General features: G+C 40.7%; 1 pseudogene; it reads left to right on the top strand.

Moving 5' to 3' along the window:
* The first annotated feature begins 7,594 nt into the window (after positions 1–7,594).
* Positions 7,595–9,908, top strand: LOC110213956 (ATP synthase F(1) complex subunit delta, mitochondrial pseudogene; annotated as a pseudogene).
* Positions 9,909–16,215: the final 6,307 nt, after the last annotated feature.

Below are 16,215 nucleotides of genomic sequence, written 5' to 3'. Positions count from 1 at the left end.
CAATAATATATAATTGCTGAATGCACCTGTGTTGGCATGACTTCCCTTACCCCCCCTTCCTAAGCCAGCCAATAGACAACACAAAGTATTTTAAATTTAAACAATAAAAGTTATTTTCCAGTGCTCTCAAGCAGAATCTCTGAGTATAAAAATGACTTCAGACTAGGCACTGATGAGTTTGTAGATTGATTACTTACTGTAAATTCACTGATCTTCCTGAAAGCAATTTATGCCTTTAGACCATTCAAAAATGTATAATAAATCGTGTCTACAGGGGAGGTGAGACCCACAGACTCCTTGTAAAAGGTATATTCAGGAAGTTGGAAAATGCTGGGCAGCCTGCCTGACCAGAGATTAGCTCTAGTGAGTTTCACAAGACTACTGTAAATGATGACACGAGTTTCTCTGTCCCACCTTCCTAGAGATGCCATAATTAAAATATATGGCCTAATCCCACTGCAGAAAAGATATCATCCCCAGCCAAAATTCTTTCAAGGGATTTGGAAGTATCCCAAAATACCTCCTGGGTAAAGGGGGGGGGGGATTGTATAACATTTTTCCATAGCCCTATTCATCTGAGAAGCCCGGTGGGGCTATTTAACAGGAAAGAGGGAAGGGAACAGAAGATGTATAGGGCTTCTCTATGAAGACGAGAAGAGCCATGTCAGCTTAGCTGCCTCCTCTTGGGCTTACTTAACCAGAAGAGTCATGTGAAAAATGAAGCCTTGTACCTAATCCATTAAGGAAATCTGGATAAGACATCACCTTCATCATGCCCCCTGGAGGTCTAAACATGAACAACAGAGTTAAATACTGAAAGAGTTGTGGAACATGGGCATTAGAGAAATTGCATTCAGATCATGGCAGAGGCTTAGCATATTTGTTATGAAGCTATGTAACAATATTCTTGGTATTCAAGATGGTGGAGTACAGGCAGCAACCCAGCTGAACTCTCCCAACATTCCCCTCCAAACAACTTTAAAATAACCTTTAAAATAAAATTTTGGAGTGGTAGAGTAAACAAAATGTCATAGGGAGACATTTTCCCACTTCAGACAACTTAGGAGGTTGGCAAGAGAGGTCTGTGACACTAGAGTGAAAGGAATGAACCTTGGAGGTAGCTACGGCAGTGGTGGAAATAGTAGCAGCAGCTTTGGGAGCTCTCAGCCCAGTGCTGGTAATAGGATCAGACAACTGGTCAGAAAGAAATTACAGCAGGGCAGAGCCAAGATGTTGGAGTGAAAGCAGTGACTGGCTTGAGCTCTCCCCCAAACCCCTCCAAATACTCATTAAAAATGGCTCTAAACAAATTCTGAAGCAGCAGAACCCAGAAAAAGACAGAATGAAACAAATTTCCATCCCAAGACAACCTGGATGATTGATCAGAAAGGTATATCACGCCGGGCTGGAAGCATAGCGCAGCACAGCGTGGGCGCCCAGGCCACAGCAAACCTGGAGCAGGCCTCAGAGGACTGAATCACGGGCAGCTGTGGAGGTTTCCAGACTCCTCAATCCACCAATGCCAAAGACAACTTAGAAGGTCAGTGGGAAAAGTCTGTTTCTGTCGGTGGTCAAGAGGAAGGTGGGGTTTCAGCTCCATTTCCCAACAGCCTGGCCGGGGTGGGAGGGGGCCGCTGCTTCCCGAGCTTCCGGCCTACAGACTAAGGGGGAATCCAGTGGCTGATCAGAGAGGGATTGCAGGGATCTCTTTGCCAGTGCTGAGGCAGGAATCTCTTGCTTTGCCCGTGTGGATCTGGGTCACAGTTCTGGGCAGTGCTGGGGTGAGGAGGAGCCTGGTGGTGGAGCTTGTAGTGGCTGTGGAGAGAACCCCTCCTCACAGTTACAGGACAGAAAGGAATACTTGTGGTCACAGGCCAGGAAAGGAGTAAACACCTCGCCCCTTATCATACCACCTTGGAAGAACTGAAAATTTACAGGTCCCTACAAGTATCTCTGAAAACAGCTATACAAACCCCTGAAGCTTGGGACAGTACACTCTCCACATTGGAAGCAGACTCTTACCTTAACAAAGAGTTTAAAACTCAAGTAATTGGCTGGGATCATGAGCAAGCAGTGCAAAAAGAGTCAGACTATATTATCTTACTTTGGTGAAAAAGAAGATCAAAATATACAACCAGAAGAAGACAACAAAGTCAAAGCTCCTACATCCAAAGCCTCCAAGAAAAATATGAATCAGTCCCAGGCCTTGGAAGAGCTCAAAAGGGATTTTGAGAAGCAAGTAAGGGAAGTAGAGGAAAAACTGGGAAGAGAAATGAGAGTGATGCAAGAAAATCATGAAAAACAAGTCAACAGCTTGCTAAAGGAGACCCAAAAAAATACTGAAGAAAATAACACCTTAAAAAAAGCCTAACCCAAATGGCAAAAGAGGTCCAAAAAGCCAATGAGGAGAAAAATGCCCTAAAAAGAAAAATTGGCCAAATGGAAAAGGAAGTCCAAAAGATTACTGAAGAAAATACTTCCTTAAAAATTAGAATAGAGCAATTGGAAGACAGTGACTTTATGAGAAATCAAGACACTGTAAAACAAATCCAAAAGAATGAAAAATTAGAAAACAATGTGAAATATCTCATTGGAAAAACAACTGACCTGGAAAATAGATCCAGGAGAGAGAATTTAAAAATTATTGGACTATCTGAAAGCCATGATCAAAAAAAGAGCCTAGACATCATCTTTCAAGAAATTATCAAGGAAAACTGCCCTGATATATTAGAACCAGAGGGCAAAATAGAAATTGAAAGAATCCACAGATCTCCTCCTGAAAGAGATCCCCAAAGGAAAACTCCTAGGAATGTTGTAGCCAAATTCCAGAGTTCCCAGGTCAAGGAGAAAATATTACAAGCTGCCAGAAGGAAACAATTCAAGTACTGTGGAAACACAATCAGGATAACACAAGATTTAGCAGCTTCTACATTAAAGGACCACAGGGCATGGAATATAATATTCCGGAGGGCAAAGGAGATAGGATTACAACCAAGAATCACCTACCCAGCAAAACTGAGTATAATCCTTCAGGGGAAAAAATGGTCATTCAGTGAAATAGAGGACTTTCAAGCATTCCTGATGAAAAGACCAGAGCTGAAAATTTGACTTTCAAATACAGGACTCAGTGGAACATGAAGAGGTAAACAGGAAAGAGAAATCATAAGAGACTTATTAAGATTGAACTGTTTACATTCCTGCATGGAAAGATGATATTTATAACTCATGAGACTTTGTCAGTATTAGGGTAGTTGAGGAAAAAAATTATATGTATGTATATGTAGATAGATAGAGGGCACAGGGTGAGTTGAAGATTAAGGGGTAATATGTGGAGAATAAAATTAAGGGATGAGAGAGGATTATACTCAGAGAAGAAAAAGGGAGAGGTAGAATGGGGTAAATTATCTCACAAAAAAAAAAAAAAGAAAAGTCTCTTACAGTGGAGGGGAAACAGGGGAAGGTGAGAGGGAATGAGTGAATCTTATTCTCATAGGATTTGGCTTAAGGAGGGAATAACATACACATTCAATTGGGTATGGAAATCTGTCTTACCCTACAGGAAAATAGGGGGAGAAGGGGACAAGAGAGCAGGGGGATGATAGAGAGGAGGGCAGATTGGGAAAAGGGGTAATCAGAAGTAAATACTTCTGAGGAGGGACAGGGTCAAAAGAAAGAATAGAACAAATGGGAGGGCAGGATAGGATTAAGGGAAATAGAGTTAGTTTTTCACAACATGTCTGCTATGGAAGTGTTTTGCATAACTACACATGTACAACCTATATTGAGTTGCTTGCCTTTTCAATGAGGGTGGTGGTGGGAGGAGGGAGGAGAGAGAAAATTTGAAACCTAACATTTTTAAAAACATACATAATGCCAGGGAAACGAAATTGTTTTCACATGCTACTGGGAAATAAGAAATACAGGAAATGGGGTACAGAAGTCTATCCTGCCCTACAGGAAAATAGAAGGGGAAGGGATAAGAGAAGGGGGAGAGATAGAAGAGAGGACAGACTAGGGGAAGGGATATTCAGAATGCATGTCATCTTGGGTGGGGGGGGGAGTGGGGTGAAAATTTGGAACTCAAAAACTTGTGGAAGTGAATGTTGAAAACTAAAAATAAATAAATTTATATATATATATACGTATAATATACATATATATACATATATATATACATATATATATACATATATATACACATATATATATACATATATATACATACATATATACACATATATATATATACATATATATACATATATATACGTATATATATATATATATATATATATATATATATAATAAGAAAATACAGAGGACCTTTTGCTGAAACTAGAGGCAGCTGATGCTAATTAGCAACTCTATTGTCCTTTCACAGACGTGGGTTGCAGTTCCAGGGTAGAAAGGAGCACTTGTGATCAGCCACAAGGAAACAGGGGCCATGGTCATAGTTCCAAGGCAGAGAGGAGCACTAGTGCTTGTGGCTATAGGAGTTCAAGGGACCTGGGCACAGTTCCAGGAGCTAGCACCCACAGCTGTAGGGGAGTAGGGGCCCCTTCTGGGTACAGACCACAGCATAGACAAGGAAAGCAGTGACCACACCTCCACTTATATCACACCTCCTTGGAATCATCAAAAACATGTGGACCTCCAGAACTAGCTCTAAAAACAGCAATGCAAAAAAAAAGTCTGAAGCTTGGGACAGTGCTTCCCCATCCCCACGTGAACAGAATCAAATTTTAACAAAACATTCAAAGTCAAGAAATGGAATAGAAAAATAAGCAAATAACTAAAAAAGAACTTCACCATAAAAATCTACTACAGTGTGAGGGAAGACCAAGACGCAAGACAACAATATGTAAACAGCTACAAACAAAGCCTCAAAGAAAAATGTTAACTGGAATAAGACCAAAAAAAAATTCCTGGTCTTTCAGGAATTGTTAACTCTTGTTAAAGAAAGAGATAAGAATGATAGAGGAAAAATGGGAAAAGAAATGTGAGTGCTGAAAGAAAATTATGAAAAGAAAATTAGCAGCTTGGTAAAAGGGGCACAAAAAATAATGAAGAAAAGAATACCTTAAAAACAGAATTGGTAAAAGAGGCTCAAGAAGGCACTGATGAAAATAAATTTTTAAACTGACTATCATCCTATCTCCTTTTTTTTCCCCAAAGCTAAACACTTAAAAAAAGCCAGTTATATTTGGTGCCTCCATATTTTATCCTTTTGTTCCTTCTCAACACTTTGCAATCTCACCTCTGACTTAATTCCTCAACTGAAACTGCTTTCTCCAAAGTTAACAACGATAGTTTAAGAGGATCATATGAAGATGAAGGAGACCTGGGCATTTTTAGAAGAGGGGTAGTAAACGGCCCTGACAAACTTAAATCCAAGAGGAAGTAGAAGAGAAATTCTCAGGGAACATGAGGCTAACAGTGACTAGCAGTCACTGCTCTCCTTGTCTATGCTGTGGTCCCCGCTCCCTACAGTTGTGGGTGCTAGCTCCTGGAACTGTGCCCAGGTCCCTTGAACTCCTATAGCCACAAGCACTAGTGCTCCTCTCTGCCTTGGAACTATGACCATGGCCCCTGTTTCCTTACGGCTGATCACAAGTGCTCCTTTCTACCCCGGAACTGCAACCCACGTCTGTGAAAGGACAATAGAGTTGCCAATTAGCATCAGCTGCCTCTAGTTTCAGCAAAAGGTCCTCTAACTAGTTGTCTGCTCCTATTACCAGTAGACATGGTCCTCAGCAGACACATGCCATCTAACAAAGATGACATACCTAGTGGACAACATCAAAGAAAAGTGTTTTAATATCAACAGAGAATATTGGCGGCCCTGCAGCATTGGAGGTTTGAGTTACTCTAGACACTCGTGTATCCTGGCCTGGACACACATCTACCTCACCTCTGTCATATGTCTTTGGCTATAAGAGTTCCTGACATAATACCTCCTAGCATTTTCATTGGCCATATGTATTTTCTACATAACTACCCTCAAGGTGAGTTCCCTGGTGTTGTGTGTTCTTGTCATGCCTGCCTCTCCCCACTGGTGGGATGGTAATCTCGGTAAAATTTTATCCCATATGTGAATTTGGGAATCTTTCCTTGTTACTTCATTTGCAATGCTATTTGGTTAAACATCTTTTGTTCTGAACTAGTATGTCTTCCATGTAGCTGCTGAAAATAAATACACTGGTCAGGGCTCACAAGTTCTGGTACTGTGTGGGAGCTGATGCACAAGTTGCTTCCATCCACAGGAGGTACCCTTGTGAGATAGGGCATGCCCAAGGGCTATAATCAGATGACCTCTAATGTCCCTTCTAGCTTTAAATCTATATACTGTAATAATCTATTCCCCAACTCACAGTACCACATCATAAGGTCAAAGGCTTTTGGAGATGCTTTAGTCCTAAGCCCTCATTTTGTAAATGAAGAAAATAAAGCTCAGAGATGTAAGTGACTTGCCCAGGATCACACAGCCAGTAGGTATCTGAGGCAGCTCTTCCTGGCTCCAATTCCAACACTATCTACTATTGTAATCTTGCTTTATGTTCAATAAATACTCTAAAGGGCTGTTTGATGGAGTCTCTGAAAACTTGAGAAAATCAGCCATCTTTGCCTATTCCTTATGATCTGTGGAAAAATTCCAGAGATGGGAAGGATCGCCTTTTTTCATTCTTTTGGCAATGCTTCCTAGGGAATAGCATCTCTTTTTCATGACAGGATTGATAGGTGCTTTCCCATACCAGTTGAAAATTCCCCTTGTTCAGTATGAACCTGGTGATAGTTATGTCAAGTGGGTTGGACAAACAATAGGAGGTGAAAGATGCTGCTGACAAGGGCACTGTTTGAATTGTTGATGCTAAGAAGATTTGTTTGGCTTGATAATAAATGTCAAAGGTTAATGCATAGATAGATGGGGAGCTGAGGATGCACACTGTCCTGCTGTGGGCATAGTGACTCAAATTCACCTGCTTTTTCATTCTATTCAGACTGATTTTTCCTGCCATTTGTTGATTTTGACATTTTTAAAAAATTATTGGATTGTAGCTCTCACTTCATCAAAGTAATATCCAGTTCCCTAAGACTAGAACCATTGGAAATCTGGAGCATGTGTAAAAGACACACTCCTCTAGTCTCATGCCAGTCTTGGCAAACAGCCAGAAATGTCCAGTCCCTCCAGTGACTTAATTATGGTGACAGTAGAGGGAGAATTATATCCCCATGATCCACCTGAAGCCTAGTAACAAATTATAATTTTTGCTCTTCTTCCTAAGCCGTTGAATGCTTAGAGAGCTTTCTGTTTAGGAGCCATACCACATAGTGGGATATGAGACTCCTTGGTCTGCAGAGGACTCACACAGGTTGCTTCACAACTGTTAACAGATGAATCAATTATCAGAGCCATCAAAAGTGTCAAGCATGTGGTCCACAGACCACATGGAGACTACAATGCTCCCAAGTGTGGCCCAAACAAGATTAAAATATAAATATATAAAAATAAATAAATAAATAAATTATAAATATTTAGCAAAATAAATAAAAATTAAAAAAGCATAGATAACGTTACATCTAAAATGATGTCAACATGCAGCCTGCACGCGTCCTGCAGGGATATAAACTGGTGGTCTCCATTTCGATGTAAGTTTGACATAGTGATCTAGAAGTAATGTGCTATCCCAGAAAGAACACTGAGGTTTAATCCCTGGTTGGCTCCTGACAGTTCATTGGAATACATACTAATTCTCGATTTGAACAACTCTAGGAACATGGAACTCACTGTTCCTGAACTTACCCCTTTCATTTTTGGGAATGTTAGGACATACTGGGTCAATATCTACCCCCTTGCAGCTTCCAGGAACTGACTAATGAAGCCACAAAGAATATTCTCCCTTATACCTTCTCCCACTTCTTTTCAAATATTTGAAGATTATGCAAGGGCGGGGTTGAAACCATGCCTGTTTTTATTCTGGTGCCTCAGCTGGGTGAAAAAAAAAACAAACCAGAAACATTTTTCTTTTTATTGCAATCAAACAGCTAGGCCTGAATGTGAACAGGGCCTGTATACCATTTTTGATTAAATCAAAGCCACTGTCTGAGACTAGATCCCATAATTTGTTTGTTTATTTTTTAAACTATATTACTTTATTTTATTTTTAATTTATGGAATAAAACAAACAATTCAATAATATAGCATAATAAAAAACAGTTGCACATGAGACTGGAAAATATGGACTCAAATGGATTCAATTATTTGGCTAAAATCTCACCTTTTACTGAAAGCCTTTTGTAATCCTTTTTTATTTATAATGCCTTCCTTCTATTGATTATTTCCTATTTATCTTACCGATAGCTTAGTTGTACATTGTTGTATTAGATTGTGAGCTCATTGAGGGAAAGGACTATCTTTTGTGTTTCTTTGCATCCCTGGCACTTGGTGCAGTTCCTGGAACACAGTAGCCACTTAAAAATGCTTACTGACTGAATGGCCTAGGTTGAAGGAAATCCCAAGAAAAAGTCAGTTCTTTCTCCAACTTCTCCCAAGTCTGTCTACACAGACACTGTGGTGTAACCTGTTGTTTCATTACCCAACATCTCCAGTAAGCTGAATTTTGCCTTAACCACATGGGGACAGGGGCTAACTAAAGACAGAGAAGTATGTAAAGATTAAGTAGAGAGCCCAACCTCTGCCTACACGTTAGGAATTTGCCAAACTGAAGGAGCTCTTCTGTCTCCCAGACACAGCAAGGGGCCTGCCTATATCCATTTGTTAAAGCTGTCATTCACTTGTGCCTGAGGAGAATTGAGTTCTATTGTGCATCTTGGTGGATGACGAACATGTAAAAACAAAAAATGAAATGTCCCTGCCCTCAAGAAGCTTACCTATGACATAAGGTATCCATAGATTAGTGAGTGCAAAGTAATATGAAGCAATTTCAGGAGAAAAGTGTAAACAACTGGTTAAGAATGGTCAGTAAAGGACTTACAGAGAAACTATGCTTCTAAGGAAGCTAAAGGAGCAGCCAGGTGGTCTAGACCTGGACTCAGGAAGACTTGAGTTCAAATCCAGCCTAAGAAACCCTAGGCAAGTCACTTAACCCTGTTTGCCCCCATTTCTTCATCTGTAAAATGGGCTGGAGAAGGATGTGGCCAACCACTCCTGTCTCTATGCCAAGAAAACCTCACAAAGAAGTTGGGAAAAGTAGGACTGGAACAAATAAATAGCAAAGGAGTCCAAGAGGTGAGAAAGAAGTCCATTTTAGTTACCTCTCCGTCCTTGGCCAGCAGGTTCTCCTGCTCCCGCTACCCAGACTGGCTACCGCCGCCACCAGGCTGCCCACCACCCTGCTCCGCCGCTGCGGTCCCAACCTGCTGCGCCCAGCCTGGGTCCTGGCCCCTCCGGCCCATGCCTAAGCGAGGCCCCCTACTCCCGGGGCCGCCGCCCCCGGCCACATGTCCTTCACCTTCGCCTCCCCGACGTAGGTTTATTTCAGTGAGGCCGATTTGAAGCAGGTGGATGTCCCTACCCAGAGTGGGGTCTGCCGCCCACGTCCCCTCCCTGCAGGTGCTGAAGCCCGGTGTGGGAACCGTGCACGCCGAAAATGGCACCACCACCGAGCAGTGGTGACTCTGTTAGAGTGAATGCCAATGCCTCCGTGCAGCTGCTGCCAGTAGAAGCCGTGGCTCTGGACGTGCCGTGCCTGCCGGCCTTCAAATCCAACCCGGAAAAGGCGCACTCAGACCTGCCGGGGGCGTCAGATGAGACAGCCGGGGCCGAGGTTCAGATCCGGATAGAAGCCAATGAAGCTATCCGAAAGCCCTGGGATCATGAGCTGGGGAGCCAAACCCTAGGAGTTGTCCAGAGATGGTGTGACCGTTCTGCTCCACCGCAATCACCCTGAGCTGAGGAGACCAGGAAATACCCAGGAAGGAGGAGGATGCCTAACCCCTCAACCCTACCTTCCTTCCTACCCCCGTCCACCTGCCCCCTACACCCAGATTAAAAGCCACAAGGGTTCTGGACTTCAAAAAAAAGTGTACATTTCAAATGGCAAACCACATCTTGTTTAAATTTGAAGTCCGACAAAGACAGGCATGTTATTATTATTTTTTTTTTTTGTATTTTGAATTGACAGTACTTCTTGACAGTGTCATACATTTAATGCACACTCAATAAATTATGTTAACAAACACAATCACCGTCATCAAATAGTAGGGTCATAGATTTAGGGTTAGAAGGGACCTTAGAAGCTTTGTAAAACCTCCTAACATAACCTCCTCATTTTACATATGAAGAAACTGAGGTCCAGAGTAGTTAAGTTACTTGCCCAGGATCACAGAGTTAATAAATATCTGAGGTGGGGTTTGAACCCATATCTTCCTGACACTAAGTTCAACATTTACTAGACCGCAATGCCAAATGTTATTAAAAATTACCACATATTCAGAATCACAGAATCTCAGAATTGTAAAGGACCTCAGGAGCCCATTCAAAGCTAAAAACAGAATTCAATGTCCTATGTACTCAAAGTATCATTCAGCCTTCACTTACAGACTTCAGTAACAGGGAACTCACTATATACTCAGGCAATTTATTATACTCTTGGATAGCTTTCATTGTTAGAAAGTTTTTTTCTTCCATCAAGCCAACATCTGCCTCTTGGTAGCCAACACCAATTTTCCCTAGTTTTGCCCTCTGAGATCAAACAGAGCAAATCAGATCTCTCTTCTACATGACACCCTTTTGAATACATAAAGGCAACTCTCATGCCCTTCCACCAAACCTTTTCTTCCACAGGCTGAACAGTTCTTCCAACTGTTCCTAATATAGCACTACCATAATCCAGGGCTATCTCCACTCATCTTGATCTATATTTGGCCACTGGACTCAGGTGGCTTCGGTGGAGAAAGTGAGGCTGGTTACTTTGCATGGCCCTTCCTCACTGACATCCAATTCACTTGCAAGTCATGGTATCATCTCCCTGATGTCATGGTCCTCTTCAAGAATAAAGGATAAACAGCAAGAAGTGTCATATATAGCCTCATCATTCTAGTGACCCTCTTCTGGATCTCATTTGGGTTACTAAAATGTTGTGCTCAGAACTGAACACATTATTCCAGTGAAGTCTGCCCAGCATAAAGAATATCAGAACTCTCCTTGGATCAGACACTGTGAAAAGCTAGTTAAAGGCTCAGGCCTTGAATCTTTAGCACTTCACACCTAATCCTCAAGGACTGTATTGGATATTTTTCTTTGATTATAAGGATGAATGAACTTTTCTTCTACTCCTACCATTGGTAAGCAAAAACTTTATTTCTTGCCCACTCTGTTAAAACTGTGAGTTCTGTCCTTTCCTGTTGTTAAAGAAAGTCAGGTGTTTTAGAGACATGGGGAATTCATGTGTTTTCTAGGTGAGTGGGCCAGGTGACCTCTACAGTCTCTCCCAACTCGAAAATCCTGCATTTGATACAATAGAAATACACTTGGAAACTTCTTGGTACAGACTTTCCCATTAATTCAGCTTTGGCTCAATTGTACCCACTGGAGGGAAAGTCAGGAATAATAAGACTTGAGACAGGATGCAATAAAAGTTCATATTAATCTCTCACTAGGAGTTTGGGGAGTATAGTCCGTGAATGCTTGAAATGCAGAGGCATTCTTAAAATGGTGATTTATTAACTCTGACTAAATTTGGAGAAATTCTTGACAACTGAGGGATAGAAATGATGTCACTTCTTCTGCTAGATACTGTATCTATCCACAGGCAACCAGAAAAACCTTTTTGTAGGAAATGGGGCTGATCCTGAGTGAGACTTATCAAAGTATTGCTGAGCCACCCGGGCTCTGCACAAAACTAGTGATTTATTTGTTGGAGGAAATCAGGAACATTTGTACATTCAAACTCTCTATTACCTGGTATATCTCCTTCTCATCCTCAGCATGATTGGTGAATTGTGTAAATATTTCCTCCATATCCACCAGTTCAGAGTGTTTGGTTTTGGATGAGATGGCTTTATAATTAAATATACACATCTCAGAACAAATTCTAAGTTGGAGTTAAAACTAACAATATCTCAGTTGGCATATCCTACAGGCATCATTAGTCTAGGGAGTCAGCCTGGAACTGTGGAAGGATTCCTGCACTTGGAATCTGAAGATCTGAATCCCAGCTTTTTTACTTTTCATCTGTTTGGCCTTGGAAAAGTCATTTCACTTATCTTAATGTCACTTTTTCTCCTCTATAAAATGAGATAATTGGGTAAGTCACCTTTGAGTTTTTTTCCAGTTTTACATTTGTAATCCAAATCTCATTTTTTTACTGTTTTGATTCAAGTCAAAAACCAGCTGACATCCTACATTCAGAGACAAAACAACACAAACTAAGGCTACTAAGAGAGACAGTGGACTCTGCAATAGCATTGTCCACTCAGAAGTTTGCTCTTGGGTCCAATGCTTTCAGCCTAACATTTTGGGGAACCTTCAGAATGATGAAATACACATCTTGCCACCAGCATAAGGCTAAGTCAAAGAGAGAGATGGGAGTAATTTCCAGATAACTCTTTGTTGTTACCTAACCACAAGTTCCAGTGCACACCAAGCCCTAGAATGGACATGCATTAACACAAACTTCTGTTGATTTCTCATAAGAAGCCTTTATGGACACATTAACAGAATATCCTTCCCCTGTGCTTTCAGAAACACATCACTGCAATTTTTTCTTAGCATTTTATATATGTTAATGGTCTATAAACATTGATTTTTTTAAATGTGTACAGAACTGAAGCCTAGGAAGTGTAAAAAATAGGCCTCATAAACACAGATTTTTGACCGGCTGGAAATCTGTTCTGTGTCTCATGCTTTCAGGTCATCCAGTGTCCCAGGAGTTGAGACATTATAACTAAGGCAAAACTTTGTACTTTCCTCTTAATTTCTAGGCTCATTGGACAAGCAAAGTTCAGGAAATAGAGACAGATTTTCAAATGAGCAATAGTGATAACTAAATTAATCTTCTCTCCAGGAAACTCGCACTTCAATATTTGGAAAGAGATCTCAACATTGTGAGTCATGAATACAAGTCCCATTTCCTCACCTGGGTAAATGACTAATGACCCTGGATAAATCATTTTTTTTTTTTACCTTTTGGGTCTCAATTTTCTTACTGGTAAAATGACAGGATTGAATAAGATCATAGGCTCATAGGATTTGGAGCTGGAAAGGACTTCAGAAGAAAACTAGTGCAGACCCCTCATTTTACAGAGGAGGAAACTGAAGTCCATAGAGATTAAGTGACTTGCCCAAGGCCACGCAGATATCTCCAAAGAGGCACATAGCTCCACAATCCTAGCAACAGATTAAACCAGGAGATTCCAGGAATGTTCTGTTTCAGGCTAAACATTGTTTTTAATTGGGGTATCAGGGAGTCTCTGTTTCAAATGACAACAGGAAATGAAAGAGGCACAAGAAAGAAGTATATTAAAAACAACCAGAAAGGAAGCCAGTGCATTCTGAATATTAAAATGGCTCATGTCAACCCTGTTTTTGTCTGACCTTTCCTCCTCTTTCTAACCAAAGCCATATTGCTTGTGGGTTTGGGGGGAGAAATTCCTTTAGGATCCAAGTTTTGAGTGTGTGACATATTTTAAATTGTCCAAAATACCTGTTTCTAAACTGTAAATAACCCAGGCTTGGACTTGCTTTAGACATAATTAGAGCTCAGCTTTTCTTTGGGGAGCTAGTGTTTAGCAAAGACATATGCATTAATTTCAGCCACAGAATGTCAGAGTTGAGCATCTGAACCGTCTCCGTGTTTTGTTTCAAAGTACAAATAGCTCTATCCCCAAGAGAAGGAACACATAAAAATCCCTTCAGTCATTATGGAACCAAGTTGGCTGGGAGACTGTAAAGCAGTGCATGGGTCTCTGAAAATCATGTTCCATTAGCCTTTGTCTCTGAGGAATAGGGACAAAGCCAAAATCTACATAGAACAGCAGTCTAAAGAGCAACAGCAGAGAGATATGGTGGAAAGCATACTGGCTGTGAAGTCTGGGGCCCTGGGTTAGAATCCTGCCTCTGCCATTTACTATTGCTGTGACTTTGGCCAAGTTACTTTGAATCTCTGGGCCATGGTTTCCTCACCTATAAATTGGTGGAGTTGGACTAGAACAGTCTCTAAAAGTTCCTTCTAGTAACACATCTCTTGGTCTATGATTTGATCTTGAAACAACAAAAAGGAATACTTATAAAGCACCTACCTTCTGCAGAGCATGATATTAGGTTCTGACAACTATAAAGTTTAGATAAGTAAGATGTGTTTCTGCCCTCAAGAAGCTTACATTCTAGAATGAGGATTCAGAGACAAAGAACAGTCCTGTTCAATTGGAGCACAGGGTGCACAGGGAGAAACAATAGGAAAAGGCTGTCAAAGTAGGGTGATATCATCTTGGGAAAGACATTGAATGTCAGTCTATGGAGTCTGAATGCACAGAGAAAATAATATGCAGTCCCTAAAGTTTGGAAACAAAAGAGTGACATGATTAGATCTGTGTATAAGAAAGATCATGGTAGAGCTATGAAAGATATACTAGAGAGGAAAGAACAGAGACAGGAACACCTCTAAGAAGACTATTGTAATATCAATATAATATATAATGTAATATAAATATAATAAAACCCTGAAGGTAGAAATGAAGATCTGCACTAGAGTGACTAGACTGCAAATGGAGAACTCTGAATGGATGCCAGATATATTGGGGAGGTGAAATTAGGGAAAGTAGAAAGGAAGAAGTTGCAAATGGAAGCAAGGGTACTGGAAAGAAGGGAGAGGGAAGATTCAGAGCTAACCCAAATGCTTTGAACATGGATGACTGAGCAGTAGTTGTGCTACAAAAAAGAAACAGTGAAGTAAAAAGGAAGTGAAGGGAGAAAACTGATAAACTCAGGTTTGGACATGCTAAGTTTCAGATGACAATGGGAAATCCAGGTGGAGATTTCTGTAGGCAACAGGAGGAATGCCTTGGAACTCAGAAAGACATCAAAAGATGTATTAATCATCTTCATATAAGTGGTAGGTGAAGCAGTGGTAGTGGATGAGATTGTAAATGAAGAGAATGTAGAGAGAAGAAAATGAAGGATAGAACCTTGAGGAGCAATCTCTTGGAAGAGCTGGGAAGAAGAGGAGTCAGTGAAGGAAGGAGACAGAGTAATTAGGGATAAGAGTAGAACGAGCGGTGTATGGTGCTTTCAAATCCAAGTGATGAAAGAGTATTCCCTACCTAGAGGCGGGGGCGGGGGTGAGGGAAGGGGGAGCGGGAAAAGGGGCCAGATGGTCAGGTATCCAAAACTACAGAAAGCCCAAGGAATTCAATTCAACCTTTGGATGAATCTAATGGCCAAGAAGTTTTATCTTTTTATTAGGCCTAATAAACTTCTCTCACATGTACTTAATTCCACTACCTTTCTATCAATAACAGTTTATTACACATCTAGTAGGTGCCAGGCACACTGTGCTAGGTGCTAAGAATAATAAGACAACAACAGATGGTCATTGCTCTCAATGAGCATAAATTCTGTCAGAAGGAAGGAGAAAATATATCTAACTGCACAGAAAATAAGTACTAGGTAATTTGTGTGGGGCAACCTGAGAGAGACAAGGAGAGGTTGTATGCACAAGGCAGTATCTGAGTAGAGTTTAGGACCATCAGAAAAAGTCTAATCACATTTCCCCATGACAATCCTCCAAATGTGTGTCGATAGCTTCCTGGGCTCTTTAAACTTTCTCTTCTTTTTTTAAATTTTTTAAACATTTTTGTTTAAAGTTTTGAGTTCTAAATTCTATCTCTCCCTCCTTCCCTTCCTCTCTGAGATGGTAATCAATCAGATACAGGTTACACATGTGCAATTATGTAAAACGTTTCCATATTAGTCATTCTGTACAAGAAGACTCAAACAAAATAAAAAGAAAGAAAGTGAAAAATTGCATGCTTCAGTCTGTATTCAATCAATATCAGTTCTTTCTCTGGAGGCAGATAGTATGCTTTCTCCTTAGTCCTTCAGGATTTTCTTGGATCATTGTATTGCTGAGAATAACTAAGTTATTCACAGCTCTTCATCACACAATATTGCTGTTACTATGTAAAATATTCTGGTTCTGTTCAGTTCAGTATACATCAGTTCATGTAAGTTTTTTCAGGCTTTTCTGAAATTATCCT

Source organism: Phascolarctos cinereus, unplaced genomic scaffold (genome assembly GCF_003287225.1).
Source record: "Phascolarctos cinereus isolate Bilbo 61053 unplaced genomic scaffold, phaCin_HiC Scaffold_3;HRSCAF=262, whole genome shotgun sequence".
Lineage (NCBI taxonomy): Eukaryota > Metazoa > Chordata > Mammalia > Diprotodontia > Phascolarctidae > Phascolarctos > Phascolarctos cinereus.
Note: the sequence above shows the minus strand (reverse complement) of the source record. Positions and strands in the feature narration are given on the sequence as shown.